The 16,127-nt window shown below is 46.2% G+C and overlaps 1 pseudogene; it reads right to left on the reverse strand.

Moving 5' to 3' along the window:
- Positions 1-13,657: 13,657 nt before the first annotated feature.
- LOC136662584 (5S ribosomal RNA) lies at positions 13,658-13,777 on the reverse strand (annotated as a pseudogene).
- Between the last annotated feature and the right edge of the window lie 2,350 nt (positions 13,778-16,127).

Here is a 16,127-nt window from a genome sequence, read left to right on the forward strand (position 1 = left end):
TCATTGTAATTCAGAGAAGAGTTATGAGGTGTATGTGCCTGTGTGTCTTGGGGATGGGAGGGGCTGATGATGGTGTTGGGACAGTAACAAGGGGAAGGAAAACAGGGGGGGGGCAGAATTATCTAATTACAATTAACACATGACTGAAGCCAGGTGGAAAGAATGTGGTTTGATTTATTTTCAAGATCTTGTGGTTTCGGTTTGGGAATTTGGGGTTTCAACAAACCCTAGCGTGAATTCATCGGGGGGGGGGGGGCAAAAGAAAAAAAAAAAAGCCAGAGAGATTAGTCACAAGGTTTTCCATTGGTTGTAGTATAGATTTCCATTTTGTATGATATGTTGCTTCATCAGCATGGGGAACCATAAAAAAATTGCTGGCTCCGTGGGCTTTTTTTATCTTCACGGATTTATGAAGTCTTAAAACAGCTGTTCCTTCCTGATGGCAGCTTGCTGAAAGAGATGTTTTTCGGCAGATCTGTCTGCAAGTCCAAGAGGTTCAGTCAGAGCTGTTTGCTGAGAGCAACTAGAGAGGCTTCCCCTAGGAGAGGGCTAGGACTTCAGTGCCGTGTGGGGGTGAAAAGCCACATCAAAGGCGAGGACAGCGCCATTGTTGGTTATTTTGGGATGCTGCCAAAGATTTACTCCTGAGAATGTCAACAGTTGGTAAAGATGTGTCTCTCTGTGTGCTTTTTTTTCCATGGAAAATACTCACCATGACATTCTGCCAAGGGCCAAGCTGAACAGCTTTACCCAGATTTCGACCCTCTGGGGTGTTGTGCAACCCGAGTCTCTAAGGTCAGATGTCAGCAGTGGGGTAGAGATGTTGGAGGCTGAAAAGGGGCCAGTGAATGAACCAGACCCTGTAACGCAACAGGGTGAAGGCATTGGTTCTATTGACCAAGCAAAGGGACACTTCTCATAGCATCCATACTTGGTATGGCCAATCCAAAGGCTTCATGCTGCCTATAAATTCATGTAAGAAGATATTATGTACCGTATTTTTCGCTCTATAAGACGCACCTGACCATAAGACTCACCTAGTTTTTAGAGGAGGAAAACAGGAAAAAAAATATTCTGAACCAAATAGTGTAATAAAATATGTCTCTCCGCTGCTCTGTTTCCATGCTCCTTAGCATATTTTACTACTTCTAGTTTAAAAGGAATTTTATATGCTAGCCTTTTCTTCTTTATCATCCTTGCACTGGTAGAATGAGGTACTGTAGTAGTTTTCTGCAAGTGCATTGTCACTAAGGGCTGAACATTTGCATTACCACTGAGCGCCTGTATTTGCATTTCAATTTGCATTTGCATTACCATTGCATTTGCATTACCATTGAGCACAGGCAGGACCCTGGTCAGGGGCAGAAGCACCTGCCAAGGAGGCTCTGCTGCCCTGAGAACGCCTGCAGCTTTGCAGTATTCGCTCCATAAGACGCACACACTCCCCCCCCCCTTTTTTGGGAGGAAAAAGTGTGTCTTATGGAGCGAAAAATAAGGTAAATCATGTTACGTAAGAGGACCTTATGTGGCTCAGAGCATCCTGCCTCCCGCAGTGGCCAACCATGTACTTCCATGAATCCCACAGGAAAGTATTGAGGCCAAATGACGTAGCCACTTTATTGAGCTAAGCAGGTCTTTGTTCAGTGCCTGGAGGAGTGACTGGCTGGAATTCTCACCTTGAGCTCCATACTGAAAGAATGAAGCATTCTGAATATAATGAATAAGCATAGCATGAAGGGTATACTGGAGACAGGACCATTGTGTCCTGGTCAAATACAATTTGCATCTCTTTTCTTTTCTTTTTTTTGGGGGGGAGGGGGACATAATGGACATTAGTGTCCCAATATATGTAGATGGTATTTATATTAGATGTACAGATGTATATTAGATGTAATTTTTAAATTGCAAAGGAAGGGTTTAGCATTAGGGCTGGGATAAAAGGCTTAGCATATATAACATGGAGTTTTGCCTAGTTATAGTGGGATGCAAATAACCACCACCACCACCACCACCACCCAAAAAAAGAAAGTGAATATCCAGGATGCCATTGACTGGAACACAATCATTCATGATGCAAATACCCAGGTACTGGCTATACACTCCTACTGAAGCTGCAGCCTTTGCTTAGCCACTGTGGCTAATAGGCACCAACAAACCTATGTGCCAGGAATTTCTGATCCAAGTTGCACCAGCTTCCAGGCTCAAAAGCATGAGGCTTCCAGTCCAAGTCCTGGTGTCCTTGACACTGTATGGAGGAGGGGGAGCACCATGGCTAGCTTGGGTGGTGGTTTACTATTTAGTGCATTCTAATAAGTGACCACGATTACCTCCTCTATATAGAGAAGGAGAAGCTCCTTTTACAGTCTCTTTCTCTTGTTTTTGCCGCCTGCTGTTTCGTTCTTGGGCAGACCGTAGGTGTTATGGCTTGAGAAATACCTGCCAATGTCCCGTTAAATAAAACATAGGACATCTGTTGTTTTCAGGAGAGGCTGCACATCTTTCATCCATTGCAGAAGGAATTATTTTCCCATCTGGGTGGAGAGAGACAGGTGCCCCCTTCCGTTGCTGGCTCGATTGGATGCCAGCAGAGAGGGCTGAGTGAACAGCATCAGGGATGGGGCTGTTCTCTGCAGGCAGCAAACAGAGCAATCAAGAGGAAGCTCCTTGCCACTGCACAATGAACTGGATTTATCCCCAGCAACATCCCACCGCTTGCAATGTCTTTGCTTGCCTCAAAGTCTTCCGCCTTGAATGCACAGTGCCGGAAACCATCTGTGCCTCTTAGGAGGAGGTGGTTACGCTCATCAGATGTGTTTATTTCAGCTTTTGATCGACTTTTCCCTAAGGCCTTCCCAGTCCCCAGTTTCTTCCTTTCCTTGCTAACAAGCAGAGGGCATGGATCTAAGTCCTCCCTAGGCTCCGGCACGAGAATCCAGCTTGGCAGCTTTTGCTCAGGAAGTGGATAAGGAATCACCTTATTGTTGTCCTGAGCTGTTGCAGGCTTCTCTTCCTCGTGGTCTGACACCAGCACAAGTCAGCCTGTTAGTATTTCAGGGCCAAGGATATAAAAGCATTTTCAAGATTGCAAAAGACCGAAATGGAGGAAGCAAAGAATGGGAAGGGGAAAAAAAGCATAATTCATTCAAATACATATAAATCCATATCCTGTAATGGACTAATCATACTGTCAGTCAAGTGCCTTCTCCAGTAACACTCAAATATATCATGTTGCTTGCTTCTGTAAATTGGAATGATCACCCTTCCCCGAGGACAAACATGTGCCAGACTTCAAATGGGAATAAAACAAGTCCTCACTTAAAGTTGGGAACTGCAATTTTAAGTGAAACCACTTACAACAAAACCAATTTTACTATTGTCTACTTGATGTACTTGATGTACTATTGTCTACTTGATGTACTTAACAAGAGTTAAGTTCCTACCCCATATTTCTGGTCACAAAAATATCACCAAATTTCTAAAGACCCCAAATACTGATAATATTAAACTAATTTGTCCCTTCTTCCATGACAGCCTTTTAGGTATTTGATAGTGCTCTTCAAATACTGAACAGCTGTCATATGGAAGAAAGGACAAATTTGTACTCAGCTGCCTCTGAAAGTAGAACTAGAACCAACAGATACAAACTGCAAAAGAAGAGATTCCAATTGGTTATCAGGAAAAAAATTCCTGACCATCAGGGCGGTTAGGCAGTGAAACAGATTGCCGAGGGGGGTGGTGGACTCACCCTCACTGGAGATCTTCAAGCAGAGGCTCTTCAAGCACCTGTTGGAGATGCTCTAGGACAGGGGTGTCAAACATAAGGCCCAGGGGCTGGATGCGGCCCACGGAAACTTTTTATACGGCCCTCAGGCTTTCAGCTGCTGAGTAGTGCTGAGGCTTTCAGCAGTAAGGGCAGCCCACATGAAAACTGAGCTCTCCCATATCTTGAAATATGATCAAGATTTGTATATTTTCTCTTTTGTTATTTGCAGCCAATGAGTTCCTAAGTGAGAAAAAAAGTGTTTATTTTTGGTTATGATCTGTTTAGCGACACCACTTCTTGCCTAATGACATCACTTCCAGCCCTCAGGCAGGCATCATGAATGCTATGTGGCCCTCCGTATGAAATGGGTTTGACACCCCTCCTCTAGGAGGATTTCCTGCTACAGGCAGGGGGTTGAACTAGATCAGGGATGTCCAAAGTTTTTGGCAGGAGGGCCACATCATCTCTCTGATGCTGCTTTGGGGGCTGGGAAAAGAAAGAATTAATTTACATTTAAAATATGAATAAATTTACATAAGTTTACATAAATGAATATATTAAAGATGAACTTATATGAATGAATGAAGGTCTTGCAATAGCTCAAGGCCTAAAAAAGGCCTTGCACAAAACAAGGCTGGCCTTTCCTTTGCTGCCACTACTGCACCACAGACATGAAACAGCAAGTAGTGGAGGAAGCCCTCATCCCACAGCTCAAACAGTTGCCTTCACACTGACAGCAGTTGTGTTGGGCCAGTGCGGGCTGCAACAAATCTCTGGAGGGCCAGAGGCTCATTGCAGACTGAGGGGGCTTCCTGAGGGCCACATTGAGAGGCCTTGAGGGCCACGTGTGGCCCCAGGGCCAGGGTTTGGGCACCCCTGAACTAGATGACCTATTAGGCCCCGTCCATGTCTCTAATATTAAACACTAAAATAAACGTGAGTTTCCACGACCAGAGAAAACCCTTGCAGAGACAGGGAGATCCACTGGCGATCTCTTATGTTCTTGAGACTAACCAGTGTCACCAAACAAGCACAGATTCAAACCCAAATCTCCCTGGGCTCACACTGTGCTGTCTAGGGTATAATGATATCACCAGCACATTATCACCATGGAAAAACTTTCATGTGATTTGACTCATATGGTGGGAAATAGGTGAATTCTCCACATGGTGATGTTTCAGCTGGAAACATGAAAAGCTATTGAGTTTTTTTCTAGTTAAAGGAACTGAATAGAAAGGCTGGCCCCATTTCCCCTCTCTCCTGTCATTGTACAAATAACGCTGCACAATACTTGTCTTTTTTTGTACAAAACATTATTATTCTGATGTAGAAATAACAACAATAGGAAGAGAGCACACTGTTATGATCGCTGCGACCTCCTGCCCTGTGCGCTCCCTCAAAAATGCTTCTGGAATTGTAACATGGTGCCGGTCTCACTGCTGAAAGATTGCTTCTGGTTGATCTATAATTTACAAAATACACTCAGATCGGTTTTTGATGTGGCGAGGGGTGGAAGTGCTCTTACGAGATGTTCTTTTTCAAAGGTGGGCATCTGCAAGAAAAGGGTTGATCTTGATGATGATGATTCTTCTCCGTTGCTTTTTTAACTTGCAAATTGCGGTGATAAGAGAAGGTTGGTTCTTCCTGATGCCTTCCACGCCTAGACGCTGTAATTTGCGGAGTGGAAATTGGCTCTTGACTTTTAAGGTTGGACAGACCTTGGCAGGGGGATGGATATGTTATTGATGCTACTTTGTAGGTAGGGAACCCAGGACCAAAGGTGAGCAGCAGCTCATTAATAAGCAGACAAAAACTGTTTGGAGAACTTGACAGGTCTGCCCAGATCTCTTAAACTGTGGCTTACACTTTCAGCCTTCCTGACAATCATCTTCCCTGGGTGTGTTTGTGCAAAGCATTTGGGAGCAGGATGTTCTCTAGGATACTTGAAATTCTTAGAGACAGGAAAAGATGGAAGGCCCAATCCGATTGAAGGACTGCACTAGTGGAACCCATATTCCGCTGGCATATGCTGCCGCAAATGCCCCATAAAGCACTTTCTGGCAGTGTAAGGCCCAGGTATGCCTTACACTAGATCCTCCCCATTGATGCCAGTGGAGCAACAGAGGCCTGCTAGAGCAGGTAAGTCCAGCGCAGGGGTAGAAGAGTTAGGGGAGGGGTCTGAACAGGGCAGGAGGAAGGCAGAATGAGGAGGAGATGGAGCAGAGGTGGGTGGATGTGGCCTGGGAGGGGGGCAGACTTGGCAGTGCCAGCATGTGCCAAATCCCAAGGCGCTTCTTGGGCCTGTTCCACCTTCATGGATCAATGCGGAGATGTGCCACTGATTTCTCTGGTGCAGATGTGAGTTAAACTGTTACAGCTGCTGGACAAACCTTGAGCCAAGGGGACAAATGTTCCTGTACTTCTAGGAAAACTCTAGCTGCTAAAAGTTCTCCATGGGTTGCAGCATCACCACGCCAGCACTGCTCCATTACCACGTGGGGATTTGGGTTAGATTGGGCTGTAAATCATGCCCCATCAAAGTGAATATTGCCTAAATCAAGCCTAAATTTGAATTGGTGTTTCCACTTTAACTCCCAATGCAAAAGGCCTAGTGTGCGGCCACTCTGCACCAAAGATCAGTTTGCTAAATGGCAGGTAGACCAATGGCTGTTCTCTCCTAGCTTCAGATGTTTAGTGCATGGTGTAGACCAGACCTCACATGGTCCACTTATTTGAAGTACTACTAGAAGTAACTGACAATGACGTTATCACCAGTTACTTCTGGGTTGGGAGGCCAGAAGTGACATGACAAACACCAGTAAGAGGCTCAGGGTGGACGAGAGGCTGTTTCAATTGTGGAAAAGCTCTGCTCATTGAGCCAAACCTCCTACTTTGTTGTGTCATGTTCCTGTTCTCACTGCCAGGCAGCAGATGTTCAGGGGTCCCACAAGTATCACCAGGCACCACCTCAAGTACTACTTGGTGGTACCCGTACCACTGGCTGAGAAACACTGATGAAGACCTCTGTGTACTTGCCTGGATCACAGTTATGGCGTTGTCTCCTTTTAAGTCCTTTCCTTTGGTTCCAGCCTCACAGATGATCACATCTTCGTTGCACACATACTGCAAGGCAACTCCTTTCGCTGCTCTATGAGGAATGAAAGTTTTGATCTCTGTCCTCTAGCACTTTACAGAAAGACAGACAATTGTGAATGGAAAAAGTGTGGTTTAAAAAAAGATCCGCAGATTTTAACACATATACAATAGAAGCAGAATGTGAGGGTTGACCTTGATGTGTTTCCCTCCTTCATGAATCAAAATACAAAGTTCCCATGTGACTCAATTGTCCAATCACAGCTACAAAAGTGCTACTGCATGATGGACCTTGGCCTTACTACAACCCATTCAAGTGCCTGTTCATAATAATTAGGGAAAATCCATTTGCTTTTCACCCAGAATCAAACAAAAACCATATTGTGACAATGTTAAGCATTCACCAAAAAGATAGAAAGAGATGCTTTGTAGCCTGAAGAACATCCAACCAATGAAATTTCTGTTGATTTTTTTTCTAAGTGAAAATTACACAAACTATCCAACTTATTTGGCTTCCTTTGAAAATGTTCGGAAGCTTCTCCTTGGGAAAAACCTTTAAATTTTCTTTTAATTTCAGGTTTTTTGACATTTCAGTGCCCATCATTCATCATATGCTCTGGACAACCTGCTGAGTCTTGCATACACTCCATAACAGATTACTTCTAGCTGAATTTTTCATTAAACAAAATTTTGTGAAGGGACCGTCATGGATCCAAAGACTGAACTTTTGTATCGCCTCACCTCCAGTGCAAGTCTTTGCACAATGGAGGTTGCTCTGGTTTCAATGGTTTCAAAACAAAATTTTGTTTTGTGCAAAGAACAACCCCCCATTGAAACCAGAGCAACGTCCATTATGAAAAGCCTTGGACTCGAGCTGAGGCGATACAAAAGTTCAGTCTTTGGATCCGTGATGGTCCCTTCACACATACAAGCCACACAGAGCAGTGCACTGGGTTTGAGGGACCTCCCTTCCCATTTATACAGTGGTCCCCAGGGCCCATGAGAGGAAAGTTCAGAGGGTCAATTGTACCCAGGCCCAGGGTCAAAAGGAACCAAAGGAGGGGGACTGAAAATTTCCTGGGATCTTACATTTTCCGGTCTCATCAGGGCCCATGAGAAGGGGGTACAGGGGATACAACGTACCTAGGCCCGGGGTCAAAAAGTGAGTCCAGGGGCCGAAGGAGGAGAGCCAGAAATTTCCAGAGATCTCAGAAAATGTTTGCACACATGGCATGTTGTGGTGTCTGCGGTACTTATCATACCCCCTCTGCTATGCTACTGGAAAGGGACCCAAAAGAAACTTTGTACCCCCTGATAAAACTCCTCTCAGAGCCCTGAGTGTTCCAACAATGAGGAAAGAGAGACCAGCACCGGTTTAATGACAGTAAGTTGCACTTAGCTTTGTGGGTCACATATTGATTTGTTATATTCACATCTCACCGCCCTTCCTCTGCATATATATGACTGCATATATGGTCTGACTTGGTTCCATTCCCTCCTCCACCCATTTTATCCTCAAAACCAGAGCTGGCCCAGGATCTTCTAGCACCTGAGGCAGTGTGCCAAATTTTGCGTCCCCTTACCTGGTGATGTGCCACCTTCTGTTCCTTCCATTCCCTGAATTGGAAAGGGAAGTGGGGGTGGAGTGGAAGAGAAGGTGTAGAGAAAAGTGACAGGTTACCCTGCACATGCCTGATCTCGTCTGATCTTGGAAGCTAAGCAGGGTCAGGCCTGGTTAGTACGTGGATGGGAGACCGCCTGGGAATACCGGGTGCTGTAGGCTTATACCATAGTCTTTCGAGACTGAAGGTTGCCAACCATCTCCCTATACTGAACACTATCTCCCGATCTTGTCTGATCTCGGAAGCTAAGCACGGTCAGGCCTGGTTAGTACTTGGATGGGAGACCGCCTGGGAATACCGGGTGCTGTAGGCTCATACCATAGTCTTTCGAGACTGAAGGTTGCCAACCAGTGTTCATTGAACATGTAACCCACCACTCTCTTCCCTGCCACATTACTTTTTTCTTACCATTCCCCTCTTCTTTCTCCAATCCAGGGAGTGGGAAGAGGAGGAATGATAGTGGCTGGTGCCACTTGCTGGAATGCTGCCTGAGGAAGCTGCCTCAATCAACCTCACAGATGGGCTGACCCTGCTCAGAACCACCCCTGTGATTGACTGAGAAAGAGTAACTTGCTCAATGTCATCCAGAGAGCTTCATGTCTCATGGGGGTTTGAACTTGATCTCCCCAGTCCTAGTCTAACACCCTTGCATTGATCGAAAGCCTCCAATACTGCCACAAAGTTATTCGGGGATAAGTCATGGTGGTTACAATTTGGCATCCCTAAAGGGACATAACAATGAATAGAACAGAACTTCTTTAATTGCTAGCTTGCGGTTAAATATTTCTGTAGCTGGGCAAAACTGCCAAGTTATTCATAATTTCTGTATGTTGTGATGGGAATAAACTCATTAATTACAAGCCTCATAATTTATTGGCAAATATAATAATATGTCTGCATCAAGTCCTGCTGTTGCACTGGGAAAAAAAGAGGGCTTTTATGACAACTGGATGCTCCAAGATTCCTATTGCATGGTGTGCATTTTAAAAACCTTGCAGCCAGCCATGATCTATTTATTCTGGAGGCTCAGGGCAGGTAAAACAAAGCTGAAAATAAAATAGGAATGGTAAATTAATCTGAAAACTGCAGAAGGGTCTGTGATTCAGTGGTAGGTGTACATAGTTTGCATAGAGAGGGGCCCAGGTTCAGTCGCTGAGAAAAACCCCTGTCTGAAAATCTGGAAAGATACTGCCAGTCTTTGGAAACAGTACTAAGTTACAGGGGCCAAGGATCATACTTAATACAAGGAACATAAGAACATCCCCACTGGATCAGGCCATAGGCCCATAGATGCTTAAGGGATATAACTTCTACCAAGATCACAGCATAGTAGGAAATTGGTAACATATCCCATTCTCCTTCCTTTTCATGCTGTAGTTCCAATCCCCTCTCTCTCGTTATTTACAGTTGGAGGGGGGGAAGCACAGAGAATCAGTTTGTGCATTAATGTAATGTTAAACTGAGGGCAAACACAGGGGAGGGAGGAATACAGTGGGGACTATGTGTTCGAAGTGGGGCAGGGGGACTGGGGAGTTAGAACATAAGAACATAAGAAGAGCCCCACTGGATCAGGCCATAGGCCCATCTAGTCCAGCTTCCTGTATCTCACAGCGGCCCACCAAATGCCCCAGGGAGCACACCAGATAACAAGAGACCTCATCCTGGTGCCGTCCCTTGCATCTGGGCTTCTGACATAGCCCATTTCTAAAATCAGGAGGTTGCACATACACCTCATGGCCTGTACCCCGTAATGGATTTTTCCACTAGAAACTTGTCCAATCCCCTTTTAAAGGCGTCCAGGCCAGACGCCGTCACCACATCCTGTGGCAAGGAGTTCCACAGACCAACCACACGCTGAGTAAAGAAATATTTTCTTTTGTCTGTTCTAACTCTCCCAACACTCAATTTGAGTGGACGTCCCCTGGTTCTGGTGTTATGTGAGAGTGTAAAGAGCATCTCCCTATCCACTCTGTCCATCCCCTGCATAATTTTGTATGTCTCAATCACGTCTGTAGGATTATGAATAGATGTGCTGCCTCAGCTGCAGAACTGCTTGCGGCTATAACTGGCCACCCCTATAGTCTTCTTCAAATGCCAGTGTACAGTTGGATCCATGAGTCCAGTACCCGTAGATTTGACTCACTGTGGATGCCAGTGGATACCGGGATCCAAATTTAAATACCTTTAAAACAAAAAAGTACCAACATTGGGTTTCCTACCTTTTCGTGGCCAAACATTTCCGAATCTGTAGGGCTTTGTTTATAAGCACTGAAAGCCCCACTTCTGGGTCACGTGGAGGTTCCTTTCTTCTCCCAAGCTTGCCCCAGAACACATTACGAAAAGGCAGGAACCCTGATTTTGGTGCACTTTTTTGTTTTTAATGGAACTTAGATTTGGACCTGGGTATTAGTGGATTCTGGTATCCACAAGGGGTTCTGGAATCCGCCATGGATACTGGTATCCGACTGTAATAATTTTATCCTTTGGCAATTGTGGATGATGATAACGATGCTGTACAGTGTTCAAAACACTTCACATGCCCTTTCACCAATCTTTACAACAACCATGTAAGGTAGGGCAGTATTATAAAACTGCAGGTGAAAAATCTGTGGATAATTAGGTTATACCTGCATATGCAACTAGTCTGAAATATGGAAAAATGGTTGGTTGGCAACCTTCAGTCTTGAAAGACTATGGTATAAGCCTATAGTTGGCAACTTTCAGTCTCGAAAGACTATGGAATCGCACTCTGAAAGGTGGTTCTGGAACAGCGTCTAGTGTGGCTGAAAAGGCCGATTCGGGAGTGACAATCCCGTCCACACTGGGAGCAAGTGCAGTCTGTCCCTGGCCTGTCTCCCTGGCTATGGGCCTTCCTTCTTTGCCTCTTTGCCTCAGACTGTTGGCCAAGTGTCTCTTCAAACTGGGAAAGGCCATGTTGCACAGCCTGCCTCCAAGCGGGCCGCTCAGAGGCCAGGGTTTCCCACTTGTTGAGGTCCGCTCCTAAGGCCTTCAGATCCCTCTTGCAGATGTCCTTGTATCGCAGCTGTGGTCTACCTGTAGGGCGCTTTCCTTGCACGAGTTCTCCATAGAGGAGATCCTTTGGGATCCGGCCATCATCCATTCTCACGACATGACCGAGCCAACGCAGGCGTCTCTGTTTCAGTAGTGCATACATGCTAGGGATTCCAGCACGTTCCAGGACTGTGTTGTTTGGAACTTTGTCCTGCCAGGTGACGCCGAGAATACGTCGGAGGCAGCACATGTGGAAAGCATTCAGTTTCCTCTCCTGTTGTGAGTGAAGAGTCCATGACTCGCTGCAGTACAGAAGTGTACTCAAGACGCAAGCTCTGTAGACCTGGATCTTGGTATGTTCCGTCAGCTTCTTGTTGGACCAGACTCTCTTTGTGAGTCTGGAAAACGTGGTAGCTGCTTTACCGATGCGTTTGTTTAGCTCGGTATCGAGAGAAAGAGTGTCGGAGATCGTTGAACCAAGGTACACAAAGTCATGGACAACCTCCAGTTCATGCGCAGAGATTGTAATGCAGGGAGGTGAGTCCACATTCTGAACCATGACCTGTGTTTTCTTCAGGCTGATTGTCAGTCCAAAATCTTGGCAGGCCTTGCTAAAACGATCCATGAGCTGCTGGAGATCTTTGGCAGAGTGGGTAGTGATAGCTGCATCGTCGGCAAAGAGGAAGTCACGCAGACATTTCAGCTGCAAGACGAGCAAGACCCGGGATCAGAGAAAAGTGGAGGAATTTGCGCGAGCGCTTGAGGAATCTCTTCCAGGCCCGGTCGATGCAAACGCATCCAACAGATGGGAACATTTCAAGAATGCCGTTTACAACACCGCCTTGTCCATATTTGGCAAGAAGACCAACAAGACAGCAGACTGGTTTGAAGCCCACTCTGAGGAGTTGACACCAGTCATTGAGGAAAAGAGGAGAGCTCAAGCAGCATACAAGGCCTGTCCCAGTGAGCGCAACCTGCAGGTCCTCCGAGGTGCTCGCAGCAAAGTCCAGCAGACTGCCAGGAGATGTGCTAACGACACCTGGCTCCAGCTCTGTTCCGAGATACAGATAGCAGCTGACACGGGCAACATCAAGGGGATGTATGATGGTATCAAGCAGGCCCTAGGTCCAACACAGAAGAAAATTGCCCCTCTGAAGTCTGCAACAGGCGAGGTCATCCAGGATCGGGTGCAGCAGATGGAACACTGGGTGCAGCACTACTCTGAGCTATATTCCAGAGAAAATGTAGTCACCGAAGAAGCGCTGAACAACATTGAGTGCCTGCCTGTGCTGGAGGAGCTTGACAGTGAACCAACCCTAGAACAACTTCACGTGGCCCTGGACTCCCTTGCCTTTGGCAAGGCACCTGGAAAAGACAGCATCCCTGCTGAAGTCCTAAAGTGCTGCAAAGAGATCATCATCACTGAGCTGCATGAAATCCTTTGTCTCTGCTGGAGAGAAGGTGGAGTACCTCAAGACATGAGGGATGCAAACATCATCAGGCTGTACAAGAACAAAGGCGACAGGGGTGACTGCAACAACTACCGTGGCCTCTCTCTCCTTAGCGTTGTAGGAAAGTTGTTTGCCCGAGTTGCACTAAAGAGGCTCCAGGTACTTGCAGAGAGCGTTTATCCAGAATCACAGTGTGGATTCCGAGCCAACAGGTCCACCACTGATATGGTATTCTCCCTTAGACAACTGCAGGAGAAATGCAGGGAACAACGACAGCCACTCTTTATAGCCTTCATAGATCTCACAAAGGCTTTCGACCTGGTCAGCAGGGATGGCCTCTTCAAGATTCTCCCCAAGATTGGATGTCCACCCAGGCTCCTCAGCATCATCAGATCTTTCCACAAGGACATGAAGGGCACTGTTGTCTTTGATGGCTCCACATCAGACCCCTTTGACATCCGAAGCGGCGTGAAGCAGGGCTGTGTTCTTGCACCAACCTTGTTTGGGATCTTCTTCGCTGTCCTGCTGAAGCAGGCCTTTGGAACTACAACAGAAGGCATCTATCTCCAGACCAGATCAGATGGAAAGCTCTTCAACCTCTCCAGACTGAGAGCAAAGTCCAAAGTCCAGCTGAAATGTCTGCGTGACTTCCTCTTTGCTGACGATGCAGCTATCACTACCCACTCTGCGAAAGATCTCCAGCAGCTCATGGTATAAGCCTACAGCACCCAGTATTCCCAGGCGGTCTCCCATCCAAGTACTAACCAGGCCTGACCCTGCTTAGCTTCCAAGATCAGACAAGATTGGGCATGTGCAGGGTAACAGTTGCTGTTGGAAAAATGCAATATCCAAAATGCTTCTGGTCCCAAGCACTTCAGATAAGGGATAAGGGACAAGGGACACACACACACATGCATTTGGGTTGAAATCTCTTAAATCTGTCTTTTGAACAAGGCTACTTGGAGTGCTGAAAAGGCCATTTTTGAATCCACTCTTAAGAATGAACTTGACTATCTTTTTCTCCACCTTGGACAAAGATGCTGGACTCTGTCTTGTTTAAATAATGCTTCAGTCCACCAGCCCTATGTCTTTTCAAACGCCTCCAGCGCATCTCTGTTCAGAAGCATCCCCTACGTACCCAGCCCGTCTCGCAACAGTTTGATGGCTCTGGTGGCTGGATGACAACAGTAATTGGCTACATGTCTAGGTGCTCCATCATTGTCCACGCCCCTATTCAGTGGCAAGAGGATTTCAAGTGCAATTTTCCCTCGCACATCAAACTGCAATTTTCCTTGCTGAAATCACAACCTGTGAAAACTCTGTCCTAATCAAATCTATCAAGCCCCATTTAGGAGCAGACTCCTGTCTGTTTATCAGGGAAATGGAGTTGAAATTGGCCCCTCTAATGGAATCCCAGCTGCCCACCATAATCTACCTGCACAAACAGTTGAATTAATAGCCTTGCCCGCTGCGAGCTTGTGAAGTTGGGTGCTTTATTTCAGTGGCAGGAAATTGCCATAATTTCTGGCTGGCAATATATTTAAGAGGCACTATATATATATAGCTGGTGGGGGAGGGGAAAAGATGGGTCACACACTCAGAAAGGATCCTTGCCCTGCCGCTCACAGCCAATCATCTTATCATATCAAGCAACAAGCAAAAGCAAACACCAGGAGTTCTGCCTGGAGTTCTTTGGCAGGCTTTCTTTGGACCTGCAAATGGAATTCCAAACGGATGGCTTGATTCATGCCTGAGTGTGTCTCTAAGACTTCATGCTGTAAAAATGGCAGAAGGGTCTAGACAGGAAGTTTGGAAGAAGCAGGACCTAGGAGAGGAGTAGGCCAGAAGAGAAGGCCAAGTTGATGCTAGGAGAGGAGGCTTCAGAACATGGGAAGGGCCTTGTTGCACCAAACCAAAGGATGTAATCTAGTTTCCTGTTGCCTTCAATGGCTAACCAGATTCCTCCAGCAGCCTGCAAGCACAGCATGAACCCAATGACCACTGCTTTGTATTGTTCCCAGTAGCAACTAGAATTCACTGGTATACAACTTCTGAACCTGGGGATTCATTTTAGCCATTGTGTCTCATTGCCAATAATGGACATTTATATACTACCTTTCTCATAGACTTGATTCTCTTACACTCAAGGCAGTTTACACAGGCAAGCTGACCATACACACTGTTGTTTTTTTTTTTTTCAAATGGGGTTTTTACAAGTGCTATTCTATGAGAGAAATTCATAAGATCCTCCATTTCTCCAGATGTTTCCCTTCATGGTGCAATCATCATCCTGTCTGCACAGCTCCTTTCCAAGTTTCCACGGGCAGCTGCAAAACATGTCTCCACCTGGTTCTCAAGCTGTTATCCATTTCTTGCCAGTCCATATCCCTTCATCTTTAGCCAGTAGCTTCTGGTCTTCCATGCAAGGTGAGACCCAAGCTGATCCTGCATAGCCGTTTTAGGCAAGCTCAGACTCCTCCTGATGGCTAAACTAGAGACTATCCAGGAGTGGACTTCAAAGTTAGGGGAAGCCAGCTCCACCACCACCCCCCCCCCCCAGCCCCATCTTGGATTGAACAATGCCATGCCCAGCCTTGCAGGAGGAGGAAGGAAGGATCCTACAGCAGAACCCAGGAAAGCCACACATCCTGGCCCATTGGAGGAGGAACCAAGTGACTCATTAACACCATCCACTAGAACTCTAAAGCCACACAAGAGGGCTGATGCAATTCCTCCTCCAAGCTTCCATCCCTCATGACCTCCTCCTTCTGGCAAACCCCCCTCCAAGGCCATTGAGGAGCCATACAAGAACAGCAGCAATATCACGTGTATCACAGTGGCCACCCCTGCATCTTGTGACAGTGGGAGAGAGAGTGGTTCAGAGAATAAAAAGACTAGAAGGATGTCTGAGACTGGAAGGAGAACTGGATGAAAGAAAAGGTGCCCAAGAGCTATACAGGCAAGGAAGGCTCAAGTTCCCACCTGAAGCAATCAGCCAAATCTCTGGTTGTGTGCTTCTGGCTAGATCGAAAAGGTGTGGTCTACTCCTAGGGTGAGAATGTGTAGATGTCTGAGGAGAACAGCATCTCTGTTCCAAAAGTCCATCTGAAATGCAGGTTGGTGTTACCTGAAGGCAAACAGACAATCTCCTTGATGCAGGGTTTCTTGAATTGAATATGTTGATGA

This window comes from Tiliqua scincoides, chromosome 11 (genome assembly GCF_035046505.1).
Source record: "Tiliqua scincoides isolate rTilSci1 chromosome 11, rTilSci1.hap2, whole genome shotgun sequence".
NCBI lineage: Eukaryota > Metazoa > Chordata > Lepidosauria > Squamata > Scincidae > Tiliqua > Tiliqua scincoides.